This window comes from Chelon labrosus, assembly GCF_963514085.1.
Source record: "Chelon labrosus genome assembly, chromosome: 21".
Classification (NCBI taxonomy): domain Eukaryota; kingdom Metazoa; phylum Chordata; class Actinopteri; order Mugiliformes; family Mugilidae; genus Chelon; species Chelon labrosus.
In genome coordinates this window covers 1,038,658-1,053,034 of record NC_140354.1, presented here as the reverse complement: position 1 = coordinate 1,053,034, position 14,377 = coordinate 1,038,658, and positions in this window count along the sequence as shown.

Here is a 14,377-nt window from a genome sequence, read left to right as displayed (position 1 = left end):
TGCCTGGTGCTGTCTGACAGAGACCCCCCCCTCCCACCCCCACGCACACACACACTCACTCACGCACACGCACACAAACACATACTCTTCTCCAGTCACTCACCTTCAACAGTGTGGAGGAGTCTGACGCACAGGACCAGCAGCAGCCAGGACTCTTCTTGGGAGCGTGTGGCCACTGAGCAACATGTTCCCAGCGTGGAGACGGGCGATCCGCACCGGGGGCTTGACGATAGCACCCCGGACCATGGTTAGTGTCGGACGGACAGAGCAGGTCGGGCAGGTGTTGGTCTCCTGTTGGGTTCTGCTGTTTACGACTTGCGTCCTCACCGCTCAGGCTCAAGGTAAGACGCGCGTCTCAGTTTTTTTTTTTGGTTTTTTTTGTTCACACCGTACTAATGGCAGTGGGGACGATCAAAGAGACAAGAAAGTCTTAGTCTTGCTATAGAATAACATACATACATGTGTGTGCTTCTCTGTGTGTGTGTGGCTATAATACAATTCAATTCGTAAATTCTATATACATATATGTGTATGTGTGCGTGTGTGTGTCTTACAGTATTCAATGAGCATTAAAACAATCAGTGCATCTTATGCTTAAATATTTTCCTCATACTCTAAAACAAAGTGTCAGCTTGACCAGAGGACCGCTTGAAAACTAACTCAGCTGTGCCCCCCAAGAACTGTTGAAATTAGGTTTAACTCTTCAGGCATGCCCTCAGCGTGGACTCACCTTAGTACAGCATCTGTTGTGTAGCCTGGGTTCTGCTCCCAGTTTTCTTCAGTGATCAAGCAGTCACCTACTGAAGAGTGAAGAAGTCCAGCAGCACCTGATTGTGAACCTGATTTCCTGTCATTCTGCCCTATAGAGCAAGTCTATCCTCCATCCTGCTTCCCAAAACAGCTTTTTTTTGCCATATGCAAGCTCATGCCACTGTGCTCCTGGGACCAGTTTTATCCATGCTTCAACAACCTTCTCGAACCAGTGTACAACTGAGGTGGCTGCAGCTCAAAACAACATTTGCTGCTATCCTCCACTCTATCAGGACTAATATCTGGACGCGAAGCCTGCAGATATTTTCCTGAAGCCTTCCTCAGACACCAGTAATTGCTGTGTTGACTCTCGCCATGGCTTTGATGGTGGCCTTGTCCGAATGAACACTGTGGCACATAATTGTGCAGTGTAAGATCTGGGTCCAAAAATATTAGCTTCGCATACCAGTCAGATATGTACTACTGTACAGTCCCATATCTTCCAATGGGAAAGAGATTTTCGGTGTCACCATGTTCACCTGCTTTAGTGACTCTAGTGCAGATTCACACGAGAGAGAGTAACTAGCACCGTTTTGGCCTTACCTCCACACTTAGACACCACACAAATGGAGCTGGTATCAGTAACATTATGGGATGTGTAGAAGGAGGCGCAATGTGTTTCAGAGCCAAACATAATGTGACTTTGCTCTAAACAGCAATTATCTCTGTGCTGTAAATGGCCTTGGTAAATGGTTTTTGTACCTATTGGTACTCAAAACACTTATGCTTATTCACACAAGCACAGTTTAAGGACTCTTCAGCATTTGGTACATGGTTAGTGGAGAATCCGCTCCACCAGCTGAGGTACAGCCACCCCTGTGGTGGTCTGCTGTGCCCCGACCTGGTCCCCATACACAGGCTGCTTAGCCAATGCAGAAGAAGCTTTGGCTGATCGAGTGACTACTCCAAGCAATGGTTTGAACACACTCAGTACACGTTGACATCCAATCGCTTATTCCACATTTGGAGTTGGTCTGGGCTGCACAATGCATCCTGGGTCACAATGAAGGACCTCATCACAGTTGACTATAGTGCCATTCATTGCAAGGGAAAACGTTTTGATATAGTTTTTCTAGTGGAATTAGCAAATTAAACAGAAAAAATCTAAACAAGAATAAATTAACAAAATAAAATCTCAACATAAGAGCAGGCTATGTGCAGTTTGATCAGAAAGAATAATATTCACATCTGTTTTTGTTGGTAAAGTCACGTTAAGTTTCCATTTTCCATACTGCACCAATCAGGCCCTGTTCAGACCTTTCATTTACATCCAACCTGGGCTATCTGATTGCAGGTGGCCAGCATGCATCTCCAGCAAGCTTTTCAGATGCAATCTCAGTTTCACACTCTGTATCTAAATATACTACAACATTATGAGTATAATATTTTAACAGCGACTGTCTCTATTGTTAACCAGCTCTGTTACAGAACCACAAACAGCACTGTTCTTTGTGTGTGCATTATGACCTGGGCACACACGTTAAGTCGTTGCGCTAGTCTCTGCCCAGACGTTAGTTAGAACTGCACAAAACACTGAAAGCTTCCATATGCACCATGATCTCTGAGAATAAATATAAATAAATGAACCATTGACTGAGGAATCAGGTAACTTAACAACACACAGCTGCTTATAAATCAACATGATTGCAGCAATAATTAACGCCAATACGAGACACACACAGTCTACTCATATTCAATAATTTCATTCATTAATTCTTGCTAATAAATTTGTTTATTATTTAGCTAGTTAACTGATACAAGGACAGAATATTTTAAAAGGCTCTCATTACTAATGAACAGACAACACTTACGTGGCTTTTTCCTTTTTATGATCCTTTTTATTATTTTGACCATTTATAATAGCAGCCTATACCTTTTTTCAAAGAATGAGGCAAAACTCAGCAAAGGCAAGAGCCCCCCTGCTGAACAGGTCTTGAGTGTGACTGCATTGTGTGTTCACACTACAAAAGGAATGTGGACAAATGCAATATAGACCACCAAATGTGGTCCCAGATCCGATCCCTCTAATCCGTCCTCAGTTCGTCCTGGGTGCGTTCATACCTGTACTTAATGCTGGTCACTTGTGATCGGATTCCCAAGATAGATGTTAATGCAAGGTCTCATCAGTTCACTAAAGTCTCCATCAGAGCTGTGTGTGTCCTGGGAGTACAAAGCCACACAACGATGTTCAGATGTTGTTGGGCAGATTTAGGAATGTAGAAGGGTATTTGCTCGCCTGATAATAGAACATACCTCCATTGAGAGTAGATGCTTTCTCTCACTACTCCCGAACATAGGCATACATCATGGTTCTCAAATCTCAAAGCTGCTTGCTGTTAAGCCCTGGCAGCTCCCTTGGTGCAAATATGCACTGTCTCAGCTGGTACTCTTTCTGTCTGTGTTTTCTGCACAATTAACATTAGACAGATACAGGAACCTTTTGTCCTACATTGTAGCAGTAGCCTCGCATCATCCACAGCCCTCCTTTTGGCAGTGGTATACATCTGGGCCTTTCGGCTCTCTATGTCTCTTTTTCCATTTCTGCTATCTGTGTGATGTGTCTCTGAGGTCTCTGTGACTTGGTTTTAAACATCTAGACAGCCAATGACATATTATTATACCTGGTGGGTTTATGCAAGTGTCAAGAGGTGTTCTCCTTATCCCATCATGGATTAGTAAATTGCATAAAGACCATTACAGTGTGTAATGTCCAACTCCCTCTTGCAGCAGGTGTGTCGAGTAAAGAGAGTTTAAAATGTATTCTTCAACTTGAGAACCTTCCTAACTGCCTCATTACAATTAATGGGTCTCATTTGGTGTATGGTATGTGCTTGTGCACCTTCTTGTGTCTCGCAGTCAGCCATAGAACACATCAAAAGACACCCTAATTTAAGTAGCAACAGGTCTTTGAGGGAATAACCCATCTGAAATATTGGTTGCATCTGTGACCCTAGATTCTATGAGTGTAGACACAACCCTTGAAGCCCTTTCCCCTCACCGGCTGTGTTAGCTGAAGAAAAAACTGGCTTACTGGGAGCAGAATTCATGCGACATACTGTACAAGTGGACCCAAGGGACCATGATGTGACATCTGTTGGAGGGTTATGCCTATAATCGTAGAATCTGGTGTTACAGTACATGACCGTTTCCTTCTTTCCTTATCAAAGATATGATAGTAGAGGCTGCAATACCTCCTTACTTGTCATCTGTCACTGGATGACTTCTTAATAAGTGAAAGGATAATGTGATATATAGTGGCCCAGATGTTCGATAAAGACTGAAAGCAAGGATGGATCCTGCCAATCCAGGTAAGTTGATAAATGCAACATGTTTTGTGTGTGCTAACTGGGCTAGAATTTCAACAGCAGTTGTATGTACAGATGTACAGCATATTCACATGAAATGGCAAGTTCACTCACAGTTTTATGGTTTTTTGTTACAGTGGTGCATATAGAACTGCAAAAGAAATGCCCTTGTTCGACAAATAACTCATTTATATTTCTGGGTCCCATTGGAGAGAAAAAAACACCTTGAAAGTTTATTCATACGAGAAGTGTTTTTTCTATGCATGCTCTAGTCCCAATCTTATAATCACAATGCTCAGTGTACCAAGGCGCTAAAAGCAGCATAATCCCTTTGCTTGTGTGATTTTGAATGGGTCCCATTGCTCTAAAGTGCCCCTAACCTTATCTGAATAGAGTCTCAGGTGTCTCTTATTATGCAGGGCATAGTTCCTCTAGCTGTTATTAGCATTCTTTTCTCAAGCTAACATGCCTTGAGAGTATCTGTGAGTATCTGTTGAATGCTTTTAGGCTACGTCACAAGGCCTTACTCCTTACCATCCCCAAAACAGACCTTTTTGTCATCCTTGCTGTAGATATTGTGGCCCCTTGAATGTACCCAGCTGTATATATATGCAGTGGTGAGTGATTCACTCCGTTGTTTGGCTGCTCTTTCAATTGAGAAAAGCTTCCTCTATGTTGCACAATTGCTGAATGTGGTTCTTTAGTGAAGCTGCGGTTGCAGTCTTTTCATGGGGTCCTCTTGGCATCAAGGGAGGTCTCATTCTTCTGAAGTAGGAAGCAGATATTATCCTTGTGGCAAATTCTTGTTTGCAAATGACTGGCAGTGCCTGTGCATAAAGTCAGATATTCTGTAGTCATTCCCTGAGAGGGGAGGACCTCTGAGGATGTCATAAATTAGCGACACACAGGCACACGAGATTCCTCAGGGAACTAGAGGTGGCATGCACTTGTTTTTCAGCAGGTTCCTACTGAGGCTCCTGCAGAGTTTAATACAGCTGGCTGTGCGAGTGCACAAGGGGATACATGATCAATCCATGGGGAAACCTTTCTACAGGCTGTTCTCAGCAAGCCATTTTAAGACTCACTCATCAGAATACCAAGTAAACAGATGTGAGTTTTTGTCTTTCTTCCCCTTTAGCAGTTTTTTGTTTCTCCTCATTCCTTCCCAAAGCCTGTGTTTCGGTAATCTGTGTGTCTTGCAAGTGACTGTGTGCTCTCTGTGTCTGTATATTCAGCTGTAAAAGTGTGTGAGTGTGTGTGTGCTTTCTGGTGCTCATGTTCCTGTCTATCGAGCTTTAATCTAGATAGCAGCATTGACATTCTGCCAACCGGCAGCTGCTATAATTTCTGGACGTACGTTATTATGCAGCTTGACAGCTGTCAGCCATTTCCAAATCTTTAAATCTTATGATAATCCGCCATGCTTACGAAAAAAAAACATTTGTTTAAAACACTCTGAATCCTTGTGTGATTAAAACTCCCCACCCTAATGCGGGCACTAGATCATAATTCATCTACATCAGTGACACACTAACACACAAACACAAGCCTATCCGCAGAAAAATCAATATATACCAGATTACACAGCTCCATCAACAGAAATACCGTTTTAATGAAATCTCAGGCATCTCATGGCTCCTACAAAGACTGATGAAGAGCATATTCACCTGTACAACACCCTGACACAAGTGAGCTCAATCTGTTTTGCATGTACTGTATGTGGCTAAAAGAAGACCTGCAAACTGTTGTAAATTTCATACTGACCAGCTAAATGTAAATTTAGCTGTGATACTAAATCATAAGAACTATAGGTGATGAAATAATTGCATTTCCCACATCACAAGTCCTATATGTTGCAGAGTGATGGAGTGTTGTAGCTTCTCAGCTGCTGTGCCATAATTACATATAGTGATTATTTATGACAGATGTGTGTACCTCCGTGGTTGGTGAAATTTTCTTAATTAAGCTTGTTTACGCCTCGCAATGTGGCCAGTTAGTGCCTTGCACAGCATACAGTGAAATGGTTTTACACAGAAAATTATATATATGTATACACGTGTATATATACACATATATATATATATATATATATATATATACACTATATTACCAAAAGTATTCGCTCACCCATTCAAATGATCAGAATCAGGTGTTCTAATCACTTGGCCTGGCCCCAGGTGTATAAATTCAAGCACTCAGGCATGCAGACTGTGAAACAAGACATTTGTGAAAGAATGGGCCGCTCTCAGGAGCTCAGTGAATTCCAGCGTGGAACTGTCATAGGATGCCACTTGTGCAACAAATCCAGTCGTGAAATTTCCTCGCTCCTAAATATTCCACAGTCAACTGTCAGCTCTATTATAACAAAATGGAAGCGTTTGGGAAAAACAGCAACTCAGCCACGAAGTGGTAGGCCACGTAAAGTGACGGAGAGGGGTCAGCGGATGCTGAAGCGCATAGTGCAAAGAGGTCGCCGACTTTCTGCACAGTCAATTGCTACAGAGCTACAAACTTCATGTGACCTTCAGATTAGCCCAAGTACAGTACGCAGAGAGCTTCATGGAATGGGTTTCCATGGCCGAGCAGCTGCAGCCAAGCCACACATCACCAAGTGCAATGCAAGGCGTCGGATGCAATGGTGTAAAGCACGCCGCCACTGGCCTCTAGAGCAGTGGAGACGCGTTCTCTGGAGTGATGAATCACGCTTTACCATCTGGCAATCTGATGGACGAGTCTGGGTTTGGAGGTTGCCAGGAGAACGGTACATTTCAGATTGCATTGTGCCAACTGTGAAATTTGGTGGAGGAGGAATTATGGTATGGGGTTGTTTTTCAGGAGCTGGGCTTGGCCCCTTAGTTCCAGTGAAAGGAACATTGAATGCTTCAGGATACCAAAACATTTTGGACAATTCCATGCTCCCAACCTTGTGGGAACAGTTTGGAGCGGGCCCCTTCCTCTTCCAACATGACTGTGCACCAGTGCACAAAGCAAGGTCCATAAAGACGTGGATGACAGAGTCTGGTGTGGATGAACTTGACTGGCCTGCACAGAGTCCTGACCTGAACCCGATAGAACACCTTTGGGATGAATTAGAGCGGAGACTGAGAGCCAGGCCTCCTCGACCAACATCAGTGTGTGACCTCACCAATGCGCTTTTGGAAGAATGGTCAAAAATTCCTATAAACACTCTCCTCAACCTTGTGGACAGTCTTCCCAGAAGAGTTGAAGCTGTAATAGCTGCAAAAGGTGGACCGACATCATATTGAATTCTATGAGTTAGGAATGGGATGGCACTTCAGTTCATAGAATGAGTAAAGGCAGGTGAGCGAATACTTTTGGTAATATAGTGTATATATGTATACACAGTGTGTAATCAAATTAATTTGTTTCGGCATTCACCCCTTGCCCAGTAATTGGGTTGAAATCATATTTTTTATGTAAAACTTTCCTAACTTTTCTTACTCCGTTAATGTTAAACACTGTGAGCTTGTACTGAAAATTGCCAGTAATCTGAAATGTCTTCAGATGGCAAGATTTTGACACCACAGAGATGCATTATAGCGTTGTCTCATAGACGGAAAGGTAAAATATAGGCTACTCAAATTTGATTTTTATTTATGTATTTATTTATTTTGTAACAGCAATAATTTTGTAGTAGGGTCTTTTTCTTGGGCCAACTTTAATCACACAGCCGAGAGTGGTTTTGTTCCATGTCTCCTTGTTTACTGATGAGACTGAGGGGAGAAGAGCTGCAGGGGAAACAGACAAATTCTTCACATATTAATTCTCTTGGCTAAAAGTCTAATCAATCTGACATAGGGCTGAGAGGCATCTTAACTATCAGGAATGGAAAATGTCTCAGAACAGCCCCTGAGCAGGGACAGAAACTGAAAGAAAAAATGACCTTGGATACTGAGGGGAATGTGAAGTAGCACTATTCTTTTAATTTCTCTAATATCGCTTTGACAAGGGAGGCTTCTTCGTCAAATTCTAAGGAGCCATTTGAAAAGCCTTTAAAATGGTGTCACTCCATTCATCTGGGGAAAATGTGGATTATATCTATGCAGTTTTCTTTTACCTAACATCTGTTTTCAAGCCCCAAGCAGTTCCATGTAAACATTTAAACAACACAAAGGCAACACAGGGGAAACTGTGGTGAAAAACAATGCTTTTTATGGCATAATGTGCTCGCTGAATCTCTGCTCTCATCCGGCTTGCCCCTCCTGGGGACCGGTGAATGTATTCTTGTGTTGTGAATAAAATGGCAAAAGACATAAAGAAATCGAAAAATGGAGGAAAAACCATGGGGATGGTGAGCCTATTTTATTTCCTTTCCTCGTCGTAGTCAAAACAAGTCATCGTACCAATCTATTTTTCTTTGTACCTTCAGTGAATTCACATCTCGTCATCCTGCTCCATTCTTGTCCTGACATCAAACCAAGCCAATCACGCCCCCAACAGCACAGTTCCCTGCACTAAATGATGACATGGATAGGAAGGAATATTGCTTTTAAACTTAATGCATTATTATGACAAAAAAATAAAATACATAAGAGTCCCCTGAACAGAAGACCACAACATATGAATCTAAAGAGGTCAGAAAAAGAATATGCAGATTTTTGCTTTGGGAAAAATCCTGCTGCTGCATGCCTGCTTCTTGCCCAATTTTCTGTTTCCATTTTCTATAGATGGAACATACATTAAAGTTGGGTGAGTGGTTGGAGGATTACTGGGGTTGCAGTCACCTAAGAAACCATTCCACTCCATCAACGCATCATTCCTGTTCAAGACCTCATCTGGAATGAAGGACCCTCACTGCTCCCCATCTGCACGATATACGTAGTTCTTTGCTCTGCTCGGGCTGTGCTTGGCAGCAGGCCTACTGAGCGCTCTGGGGGGGGCCTGACAAAATGCATGTAGCTGCATCTCAATGCTTTGTTCTCAGTATTCATTAGGACCAGAACTGATTCTCATTCCCCGTCGTCTTGGTCTTGGACACATGGGATTTCATATCAAGTTTGATTTAGTTTTGAACACCATCTTCCTCTTCCCCGAGAAATTGGGAGCTCATCATGTGGACCTTACCACGACAGTTTTAAAAACAAGTGAAAACAAGTAAAAAGAAATTCACACCTACAGTCTCATTCAGCAGGCCTTTTCATTTTTCTTAGCCGGTATGCATGTCAGAAGGGAGCAGGTTTGTCATTGTAGCATTGCAGCACTTCAGTATATGCATACTGTTACATACTGTTCGCTTGATCGCTGTCCTTGTCTGCAACATCAGAAGCATGTCAGTTAAGAAGTAATGGTGATGCAAGCTGACAGCAGTAGGGTAGGCTTCTTCTCTATGGCTTATGTCACATCTGGATTGCCTTTCCTTGGCCCCTCAGTATTATCCATGAAAGCGCTTTAGGTACAAAACTAAAAACATATGGTGCGTATGGTGGGATGCATCCTCAGATGAAAGCCTTGACAAAGTGTGACTTTCTTTTTAAGGCAGTTTGCATCAGTTTGAACAGACCTTAAACAGAAAATTCCACCAGATGATGTACACGACGCATTTCTTTGGCTAATGGGTTATTAGTTCAACTGCATTTTTTGAACATATTAGATATGCTTTATTCATCCGTATGGGAAAATGCAGGTGTCCAGTATCTCCAGTAGAACAAACCGATTATGTTATGCAGTCTCTACTTGACAAGCATATACTGTGAACAGTATTGTGTCCTATATCCTATATTTCATTTGAAAATATATCAATATACCCTAAATAGAAAATATACCTCTCAGCCCCAATACACAACAAACTACCAACAAAGTCCAGTTCATATTGAATGACAATATACAGTATTTAATCATGTTTTGGATCATTACATTTTCATTTATACACTAAGGAAAGAATTGACTGATAAGATTTCAAGCACTCGATCAAAATAAGCATACTCAAAGCCTCCAGAATAAAAGGGGTGGTCTGAGAGTTTGACTGCTTGAATGATACAAATTATGTAAGTGTACAGGACCTAGGAATATCAATATTGCCTGGCAGCTCCTTTTGAAATCAGCAATTGAGAAACTTGTGGCTTTCATTTTGCCTCTGCGTGCTTACAGGATTATTAAGAGCAGGGCCATGGATAGCCAATGCTTGACAATGAAGTATGAATCCGCCAATACTCAAATCGAGTTTGCTGTGTGATTCTGCCTGGAATGATTTAAGACCAGATTGGGAGAGTTTCTCCCAGGTTAAGTGGGAAGCCTATGGTGCATTGCACCCCTGAAAGAAACCAATACTGACAAGGATGAAAGAGATCTTGTGCAGATACAAATATATTCGTTACAATTCCAAAGGCAGCTTGAAAGAAGGATCAAATGAGAGTGCGTGTATGGCTTTAATGTCAGCAAATGCACAAACATACACACACAGAAACAGTTGGCATGTATACTAATACAGAAACATTTTCTTGTTCTGACAGATGCATTGACACAAATAACATGTAGATTGTTTCATTGTCGCTAAATGGAGCTCTAACAAAAGAGCACGAGGGTATTCCAGTGCTGCTTGCAGAGCAACTAATGAAAGTGGAGCACAAACATGGGGTCTCGTGTGAATAGACAAAATCAGAAGCCTTTTTAGTGTGAAGTGTCATGTCTGACGGTCCTCTGTGCAAAATGCTTCCCGGTTAAACCTGCCTCCCTGCCATGTCACAGTCACTGCCAACTGCAGTGAGGTAGAGGAGAAAGGGGGAAATAAAGGGAAATAAATATGGCTACGCCTGTTCACGCTGTGTGGGGTATTGATGGAGAAAAGAATGGAGAGCGCTGCATCAGTGGGGTAGAGATTGCTGTGGTGTACAGTAGCACAAATCCTAAATTCTGTGCAGATCCAACGGTAGCTAGGAAACAGCTGACAGTAAAATGTGGGGATCAAAGAGATTAGTGTGCCCAGTTTGAGCCCACACAGTAACCCTTCCACTTCTCATCCCGCTTGCCTTTTTATACATTTACCCCTACATTTACCCCTGTGTTCCAGTGCTTTACTCTGTGTATTTCACACCACTGTGTTTGGGTTATCTTTCCTATCAGTCTACTTTTTAAATCTGAACCCACCCTGTTAGACATTTTTTAGCTCTACACAGACAGATGACAAGTATAAAAAAAAGGTCACAGTTTCAATTTTAGAAGCGAAGTAGACGGAACGGAGAAAGGCAATCCAACTCGTACACACACAAACACACACACACACACACACACACACACACACACACATATGCCAGAGAAAAATACAAATGCCTACACACGAGTAGTTCAGACAAAACAAAGACATTGCATCTGAAGGGAGAGGATGCACATGTCAGATGCAATCACTGCTTCCTTTTGTGATCTGAGTGAGATTTCCTGTCACTGGAGCTTGAGACAGCAGCCTGTTTAATTCTGCAGGGGAGCACCAGGTCCCAAATGGCCCGGCCACTGTCTCCTTCTGTCTCAAAGCCAGAGTGAAATAACTGAACAAACGAGCCCGAGCATCTTCTGTTGGGGACGTGAATTGTACTGCACCAGGATATCTTCTGAGAATACAGGAGGAGGGGGCTCCATATTGGACATGCAAACACACTCTAAACCGAGACAGAGCTTTACTCCTGAGAGTAAAGCCAAATCGGATCTTCTTCACATGTGACATACATGATAGCTCAAAACTGATTTGTGATGGCTGAATTAAGGGAAAGCATTGTGGCAGAAACAGAGACAGGAATGGCTCTTGTAGTCTCTCTTTGTGAGCAGACATGAGGACACATGGGGGCTACAGCTGTCCAGACTTCTGGTGCTGTTGCAGACTACAAGTCAGCACGATTGTTCATAAATCTTTCTCAAAGTTGTGGTCAGGCTATTTTAATTTGAGGGGCTTTTAAAGAATAATTCCCTTGTTCTGTGAAAAAAAACCTTTATCATATCTTATTGTAACAATGCTAGACATGTTCTTTGCCTGTGGTGACTGTGGAAATGGAAGAGTCAGTGGGATTACATCAATTAAATTAAACTGCTGCGGCCAATGTTTAATTTCATGAAATTCAATTAAAAAGCTTTATTTCCACTTCTGCAATCACTCAAGGGGTATCCATCCTGAGATTATAGAAGGAACTGTGAGAAGAAATGAACAGTCAGATATGTCTCTTTTATTGTCTTTTCAAGTACTTTACAGGAAATGTTCTTTCCTGCAACATAATTGTCAGGTAAAGAAACAGTAGGGAATAATGTGACGGCGTGACTCACTTTAGCACCAACTACTTTTCTGCTTTTATCTTCTTCTGTGGACTCTCTGTGTTCAGATTTTATTATTGAATGTCCTTTTACAGCCGTGTACGTTAAAGTGGACCCAGCACTCATCTTATCCGTGCATTAGTGAAAAATAGCGAAGACGGGGGGAAAAAAGAAAAAAGGACAAGGCAAACAACAGAGAGAACATGTACCCTACCAGCCTTCTTACAAACTCAGACTGCAGAGCTGACATATGCAAACTCAAAGGGTGGTGGTGTTTAAAAGCTTTAATCACGCCGCTGCTCAGAGCCCAATGTGGCGTCCCACTCTGCATCATTGAAAGCTTGTTTTATTAATGTTGTCCAGAGTGAGGTATGGTGGAGTAGCGGGTTTGGGGGTAGAGGGGGATGCATTGTACTCTTGATTTAAAGTGGGGTGGAGCAGAAACAATGGCCATGAAAAAAACATGGCAAGGCTGTGAGAAGCAGCGTACTTCCATTACTTCAGAATGCACTATGCCTAAAATATTGCATGAGAAAACAGGATGTGTGTTATAGAGGAAATGCATTCAGATGTGTCTAAATGCAGTGTAAAATCTATATTTTATGTCAAAATGTGCAGTCATTGCAGTTTTAGAAAATCTGGATTTTCCAAGATGTCACTGAGAGAATGACTGGACTCAATCTCTGGTTGACTCTGTGACTTTAATCGATCATGCACTTTTTGTGACACATGCAAGACAACCAAGCCAAAGTGTGTTGTTTTAGTTGAAGTTAAATCTTGTGAGTCTGAGGCCTAATTGCATTTATTAGCAGCTCAGTTCACACCAGTTATTCTGCACAATCAACCAGCTGCCATCACGATGTTATTTCATAGAATTTTGCAGTGGGACAAGGGAGTAAAGGTAATTAATTCTCCCTTAAATTAATTATTTAATATTTCAAACACTTGAACAATGGCTTTTTTTGTGATTCCCCTAGGGGAGACCACTTAGTGTTCTTTTGTGGGTCATGTAGAAATGAGGAAATGCACACCGTTGATGGAAATCAGGAGCCATTGCTGTTTGACAGTGGGCACCTTTGCCGTGATTGCCTGTGTTATTAATTTGTGAGATGAGAGGAGGCAGGCTCCTCCAGCCTCTGATGGTTACGCACCGCATTAAAGAACTGCTGCTATGAATGACACTCAGGACTAATGAATATGAATACATTTATAAAAATAGGCACAGGCTCCCCTCTCATAGCAGATTGCAGAGTGACAGTCACAGCGGCTGGGCATGGTTGATGAGAGAGGGAACTGCTGCCCCTGGAGACGGAGGATGTTTTAAGGACCAGGGACCAGGCAAACAAACACACACAGATTCACACACACAACTGCCGCGCACAAAAGCAAATGCCCCAGCATGATGATATTTAAAAAGGCTCCATGATTTAAAGAGACATTAATAGACACTCCCACCATCGTACGATACCGCTTACTTTACGGACACAATCGTGATATCTTAAAGCCTGTGTCTACCACAATGTTAGATCACCGAAGCGTTGATTACCGCAGTGGGCTCTCTGGTTCCTCTAGTTGTTTCGATTAAAAAGCAAGCAGATTCTTTTGTTTTAAATATTAAGCCCTCAGAAAGAATCTCTATTGGTTTTAAAGCTCCACAGGTGTTTTATTGAAAGCTAGTGATTTATGCTGCATAAACAACACATTTGCATTGCCTGTCAACCTACTTATAGATTGTTCCTGTGGAAGCAAAGTGCAGCAATTTATTGTCATTAACACTCAATTCATTACTTTCAGACTTGCCTTGGGAATATGAAGATATGTTAATATACCTCTTTGTGGCTGTAGTCGTCCATTTACATGGCCATTAATATTGGACGACTGTTAGGTGACTGACATTTGTTCATACTTTATCCTGTACAAAAGGAAAAGAGGAAGTGCTTTTGGTTCTTTGGATGGATTTCTTCGCTGAAGCAGTTGACACAGATGACAACAATATGCAAATGTATTCA